General features: G+C 41.1%; 1 protein-coding gene across 1 annotated transcript in view; it reads left to right on the top strand.

Annotated features, from left to right (window-relative positions):
- The first annotated feature begins 317 nt into the window (after window positions 1-317).
- adipor2 (adiponectin receptor 2) overlaps window positions 318-7,268 on the top strand; it is a 29,740-nt gene continuing 22,789 nt past the window's right edge. The window contains exon 1 of the mRNA XM_051393016.1: window positions 318-455. The gene's annotated coding sequence lies outside the window, so the exon portion shown is untranslated. The remainder of the gene's footprint in view (window positions 456-7,268) is intronic.

Raw genomic sequence — 7,268 nt, 5'->3', positions numbered from 1 at the left:
GTAATGTTTCTTTGGTTTGTGGATTAAGGGATATAAACTAGTAGTTTCCACATGGCAGCTGCTTAGAAGCTCTGTAGCGTACATATATTTGTGCCAACAATATATATTAATTAATAAAAAAATTTTTACACACTTTTCTATCACATCATTGACCAAAAAAAAAAACTACAACAAGCGTTACTCAATTCCTTAACACGTCTCTTCCGCTTCCTGGTCGCTCGGCGATGGCTCGGGTTCGTCTCCTCCGCGGAGCGATCTGATTGGCTGTCCGCCGTCATGCGAGCGGCGTCACGCAGCCATTGCCTCCCTCCGACGTCGCCGAGTCCAGTCTGGTCCAGCTACAGTCGGAACCCGCTCGGAGTGGTACAGAGGAGCGGAGCAGCGACCACAACTCTCTGTTAAACCTGTGTCACACTAACCCAGAGGACGGATTCCTCCTCGGACGTAAGGACCAGGTGAGTTATACATCCGCCATTGGCCACCAGTGGTTGTTATTATTGTTGTTAGATCTTGTTTCAGACTGTTGAATTCCAGCCGGGACTTTTTTTTTTTTCTCCTCCTCCCCGCCGCCTCTCTACAGAACCTGCGAGCTAGCAGCTTTCTGCTATCCAGCTAATTCTGGCTGTCAAAACAACAAGAGAGAAGCATAATCTGCTAGCCGACAGCGCAGCTTTGCTCTCTCTTTGACGAGACAGTGTCACTCGCATGGAGGCAGTGTTTTGGGATGTTTAAAAATAAGATAAAAAGGTTGGATGTGGTGAGCTGTCAGAATAAATACAAGCGTTGTTCAAGAGTTATCTGGTTTCTAAAGGGGGGGGGGGGGTTAGCAGCAGCCCGACTAGCCAGCTCGCTAGCTCGGTGTAAACAAACCCTCATCATAGTCTGTCGATGAGCTGCAGTCCTGTTTGTTTATTTTATTCACCGTTCACAACACAGCGTTGGGTCATATGCAAGGTGAAACGTGTTTTGCAACAGCTTGAGGTCAGACAGATAAAAAACGCTCCTTTGTGTGTGTGTGTGTGTGTGTGTGTGTGTGTGTGTGTGTGTGTGTGTGTGTGAGGTTGCTTGTGTTTTTTGGAGGTACACGTTACGAATAATCGCTGTCAACAAGAAGGTAGTCTGCCTGGAGTTTATAGGTTTCTTTGTCTTGCTTGCTCGCCAGTGTTGTGTTGGCTCCTCTATACTCTCTCTCTCCCCTCTCTCTCTCTCTCTCTCTCTCTCTGTGTGTCTGTGTGTGTGTGTGTGTGTGTGTGTGTGTGTGTGTGTGTGTGTGTGAGACTTCAGAGCATTGTTTGCTGCTACTATTGCGCACTTCAATTTGTTTCTGTTCTGTATGTGGTGTGGTTGAGAGAGCCTTGATGATCTTATTAAAAAAACAAGATGCAAGCAGCAGCTGTAAAGGCTAATTTCATTATCAGCTGACAGTCCTGGTTTGGCTCAGATAGTTGGGTTTTTTGGGGTATCTAGCTATGTTGTGTTTTCAGATTCAGTCTGTAGTGCTTTCTGAAGAACCTACCCTTTAGACAATGCAGTAATTATTTCATAAATAAAGTATGTTTCTATGAAAGCTAGTATACGTTCATTTTCTGTTGTTGAACCTCAAAGATCTGAAGACCTGATCAGTCTGTCTGCTTTATGTAAGTCTGTGAGTACTTACTATATTTCACACAGTAAACAATTCATTTTATTGAGTTTTGTTGAACAGTTGCTTTGAGAATAAGTAAACATTTCTATTATTAACCAGCCAATATTCACTTTTTTTACCAAATAAATATGATGCTTTTTTTGCAAACACGGCTGCTGATAGTTGTTTGATATTATTGGAAAAACTCAGCAGCTGTAGTCAAAATCTACATGACTGCTGAAGAGTAAAATTCTCATTGTTTTGCTGCTGAACATTAATCTTTACTTGTACTGAATGCACATACAGTACTGCATGTGTGCCCATCCCATTTCACTCTTCTTCTGACTGGTTGGTTTGCCACAAAGTATGAGGTCATTTCATAAATATTTTATGGGCTGGGTAGCTGATAGCCTATTTGTCTTGAATCCAAACTTTCTATGTACAAAAACAGTCCCAGCCGTCCCCCAGCTTGAGATTAGCCCATGGATATTTCATGGAGCTGCGTCTTAGCTGGTATTTGTGTTGAAACCCATTTTGCAATTTTAATCAGGGCCTTCATGTGCAGTTTGACCCTTGTGGGGCTTCATAGTGTCATCACTTCCAAGCTCCTATGCAACTTAATAGCATCAGGAAGAAATGCAACACAATTACACACCCATGCTGTTATTCTTAAATTGCATTTGTGCATATCGGTGTATTTCCATGCCAATGGCCACATAAGGATGCAAAAGATTCATGCATCATCTTTATGTATTGCATAAGAAAAATAGAAATCAAGTAGAAAGATTAAGTTCTGCACAAGGCAAAGTACCCACAGTACCACAGGAAGTTTACCACATGGAGTACTTTTATCTGAGATTCATCTAATCAGAAAATATGCAGTAAGTTCCTGTTGGAAGATATTGATTTGCAATTATACAAAGAATGAACTCAGAGCTTACACCGCTTGAGCTGATGTTTGCATGAGTCTCACCCTGCTAGGCATGGCTACTGAGCAATACGTCATATTTTTTTACTGGAAGTACAACTCTCTAGAGAATTTAATGTATAATGAAGTCAGTCTTTTGACAGTGTGCCAGGCAGGAGAGCAGCCAAACATAGCTTCTAAGAATAGTAGAGAACTGTCAGTGCAAAATTGATTGATCATAAGACAGAGTAGCAGCCTCTCTCTTTCTTTTATATTCCTCTTCTTGTCTCTGTCTGTGTTTTCTTTTCCTTCCCTGACAACAAAAAACATCTCTGTGTGTATGTGCGTTGTACCAAACAACAAGAAAAAAAACACGCCTTTATCTTAAATGGTTCACGTTGTTATGTTGTTGCCTAAGTGAACATGTACACGCAACAGTATTCGCAATACGCCCAGCTAAATAAGCCTGTCGCTGGTTAATTACTTTGTCCAGAGGCACAGGAAGTTTCTTCTTCCTTAGCAGAAAGAATATGTTTGTTTCTGTGTGTGAGAGATGCATGCTGGCTCCGGCAGCTTTTGTACATGCATGTTGGTCTGAAAATACGTGGTAGTAGATTTGTGAGTGGAAAGGCAAACATGGGTGTGTATTCATTTCTATTATCAAGTTCGTCCGAAACTTAAAGTCGAACAGGATTTCCTCCCTGTACCCACATCCCAACAATAGGGAATTCTTCCTGGGAAAACACAGGAGCGATGCCACTCAAAAAGACTTTTAATAGTCAATCTATCTTTATTAGAGGCATCAACCCAATTTCCTACCTTGGTCAAAAGCTGAGAGAAAACTTACATTCAGGCAATTTGTCACTAATGTGAATAAAAACAAGTCTAGTGACCCCTGCTTAAAGCTGAATCATAGAGTTGGCTAACAATATATTCTATGGTTTTGACCCCTTAGTGTTTTATTCAGCCTGTCTCATGTTGCAGAGTCAGAAGGCACCGATATCTTAATATAGTTAGTAGCTTTAGGTTCCCTTTTCATCAGAACATTAAGGGGGCCTATTTTTATCTTTGTGTGACCCACCTTTGGATTACCACCCAGTGCTTGAAAACCACTGCATTTGGTTGCACCAGCAGAGCAAACAGCGCACTGACCTTGTTGTGGTCTGTATCTGCCCTGTGTTCAGATTTCGAGACAAAGAGCACTGTTTTTAAATATCTTTGGGTGGCAATTTGGACAAGAATGAACCAGTGTTAGCGTTAGCCCAGGCTTTGTATAGTGTGGGTCCAGGAACATTTCCCAGGACAATTTGATATGTTCAGGGATTCTCTGCTTTAGTTAAGTGGGGTTACTTTAGAGAGTCAAACTCAGCAACTATATCAGATTGATTTTTTTAGCCTAACACCCACAACTTGTGTAGAGATGGGATTTGATATAACTAGCAGGCAGTGCCAGTCTGTTATGTTTGTTTTATTGTGGCTTTTTCTGTGCACATGGATCTATATGACATTGTGTCTGTAGAAAGGTGAGTGAGATTATGTGAGCACTTTTCTCTCCTGGAGGTGAAATCAGGTCATTTGTTGGTGGACATGTTTGCGGCTCTTGCAATTCTCAATGAATTCCACTTTTTCGAATAATACCTTCGATTTTGGGCCGAGCCACTGCTTAAAAAAAGGGGGCTAACAAGGTGAAAGGTCTAGATGGCCTGTTAGACTGTTTGTGTGGATGTTTGAGACTGTTTGACAGAGGGACTAGTGGCATTTAAAAAGGATGTGACAGATTGGTCCGAACCGTTGACTATGACAAATTGGCCCATCTTCTCTGGCAAAGGACACCTGAATGTCACCTAACATATGTTGAGTGTGTGTAATCTGCCATCCTGTTTTGCTTCTAAAGAAATTGGGAATGTTTTAGGAACAGGATGGTGCGGAGACATTAATCCCGTTACACACCTATGGAAAATGATTATGCTAAAATATTTCCACCCTCCATCATGCCTGTCAAGCGTGTGTATTTTCAGTAGTAAAGTGTGCTGCGTAGCGGCCTGCTTGTGTACACACTGTGAATGAGAGAACAAGGGTGTGTGGTTCACTTCACACTGGTTCTCTTTGTTTATCTCTTCATCATAAGACTGCTGGCAGGCACATCAGTAACTCACTGCTGTACCAAGACCGAGAGGTCACCAGGGGACACACACTTGCACAGACAACCAAGATATGACATGTTACAGGAATACAACCCTAATATTAAAATTCTAGATTATTTTCTTGATATTATTTTGTTTGTATTATTCCCATCAGTTGGTCAATGTGGGTAAAATAGAGTTTCATATAGAAAAACATGCAAAATTGGCTTGCAAATAGTCTGACGTCTCTATCATCAATTATCTGAAGAAGCGAACCCCACCCATGCAAAGCTGCAAGGTTGAAGCAAACTCTTTTCTAACACAATTATTTGCACCGACTAGCTTTTAGGTCTAGCTGCATGGAGACAGAGAATCAAAGGTGTGTCTTCAGTAATATCATGGTTGGATGGGCGTGTATGTGTGTGGTTATGTTTAAGTACAGGTCTCAGTTACGACCACATGGTCCCATTGAACATGTCATGTGGTCTCCAGCAGCAGCTTTAATTGTAAAGCCGTCCTAAATACAAAGGGAGGCCTATTCAACAAGCCCCTGCCACAGGAACACACGCAGCATAAAGTGAACCCCACCACCAAATGAAGAGTTTGACTTAGGTAACTAATCCAGGTTTTTTGTCTGGAAAGAAAATGCGATGTCCAACTCTGCATAATAGTTAATAGATGGCAAAATAGTTACAATTTACCAGCAAGAAGGTCTTGGTTTTCATTTGTTGTCATTGATTGGTGTATGTATGCAAGGTCCTGATTTCTTCACCAGCATTCAGTACTTCATTGAACTCATCATTTTAATTATTCTCTTTCTGCTTGATACAAAGGCTTGAGGTCATTTCGGTTCAGAGTTTGATAATGCACAGGTTTAATAGCTTTTCGGGGACAAAAAAAAAAGTCACTAACGTCAGTATTACTTGTCTTTCTAAGTGAGGATTAAGCAAGATCAGGGGATCAAGGTTTTGCCAATGTAAAAAGGAAAGAGTCCTTGTCACCAGCATTTATCGCTACCACCACCCCACACTCACCTTACCCTGACTTACTAAAGTTTTATGTTCGACTTGTACTCGTATGATCAAATAGTGAAAAGAGAGACATACATGACATGACAAGAGCCAGTCCACCTCACCGTGTAGTTTAAAGGGCAATGTGCGAAATGTGTTGTCGTTATGTGAAAGTCGTTATCTAATATGACATGTTCGTGGCTTTTGGACCGGTGTTAAAAACAAAAGGGATTCAGCTCCCGGTCGAAGGTCTTGTGCTGTTGATGCAGTTGTTATTCAAGCCAGTCAAAGTGGCTTCTTTAAATTACAAAGTGATGTCATTTACAGTCTCTATATTAAATTAGAAGAGCTGAATGGCAACAGCAAATTTGATCAGAATGTCCTCATAGATTAAGTTATGTAGCTAGCTTTGGTGTACAGTACATTCAGGAAGTCCTCAGTGATCCACCATATATATTATGTATATTATGCACCTAATTTGCTTTGTTTTTTAACATATAAAACATGTGGTGGTTGAATTAAACATGTTAAATGTTCAGTAAGCATGTGAAAACTCGTGTTGGCAAAAAAGAACTGTCATGAGTAAACGAGATACTGATCAGTAAACCTGTTTTGGCAGATTTTAAACTGACACACCTGTGCAACCTGTTTTGACATACACGTAGTCTTCTGTTGACCGTTGCGGGCGTCGATCTAACCTGAAAAACTAGGTATGAGGTAATAGAAAGTCTGCAGGTTGGATTTCTGTTTAGATGGCATTACCTGCTTGGTGAAACTAACTTATGATATAATGATATTCATTAGAAGATAAAAAGGAAGATTGAATATGCGTCAACCTGCTTTTAATTGATATTTTTACTACGCTGTATCAAGCGATGATGTGAAGGGGGTCACATAATCTACTGTACAGAGAATTGGCACCTGAATCTGCAGCTCCTTTATAAGTTTCTAGCTCATGGTTTAGCCGTCTGACTGTTTCAGTTCACTGTCATTGCGTCGCTTTCGGCTGCAGCAGGCAGCATAAGAGCTCTAAAGACCCACTGTACACTACCTGCTCAGCACTAAAGAGCAGACGGACAGCTGGTGAACATAGTGGAGCGGTTAGCAGCTACAGAGGCAGATATTTCCCTCAGGAGTCGGTAGAGACCAAAAACAGAGCTAAAAGAGGGAATATTGGACTAAATGCTGATTTTGCTTCTGGATGTGTAAATAAGCAACTTCACCGTATATAAATTTAAAAGATGATGATACTGGATATTTAATGTTGTGTTCAGCCTCGCTGTTGTGGTTCATCCAAGGTCGTTTCATTGCTACAATTATTCTGATAAATTAAAAATTTAACAATATTTAGTACGTGTGTGTGTGAGAGAGAGAAAAGGGAGATTGAAATGTATGCTCTGCTTCCCTATGTGACACAGTTTTTGTTTGGTGACTTTCTCTGTGTGTGAGTGTGTGCGTGTGTGTCACAGGGAGAGTAATGGCAAAGCAGGTGACAGGCCACAGGCCATATCTGTCGAAGTGAATGAGACAGTGAGCACACATTGTAAGGGGAAAAGGCATGTTGCTAGACAGCTACTAACATTCCCAACGCAAGAACGACGAGC

The sequence above is a fragment of the Dicentrarchus labrax genome, unplaced genomic scaffold, assembly GCF_905237075.1.
Source record: "Dicentrarchus labrax unplaced genomic scaffold, dlabrax2021, whole genome shotgun sequence".
Lineage (NCBI taxonomy): Eukaryota > Metazoa > Chordata > Actinopteri > Moronidae > Dicentrarchus > Dicentrarchus labrax.
This window is presented reverse-complemented; position numbering and strand designations above follow the sequence as displayed.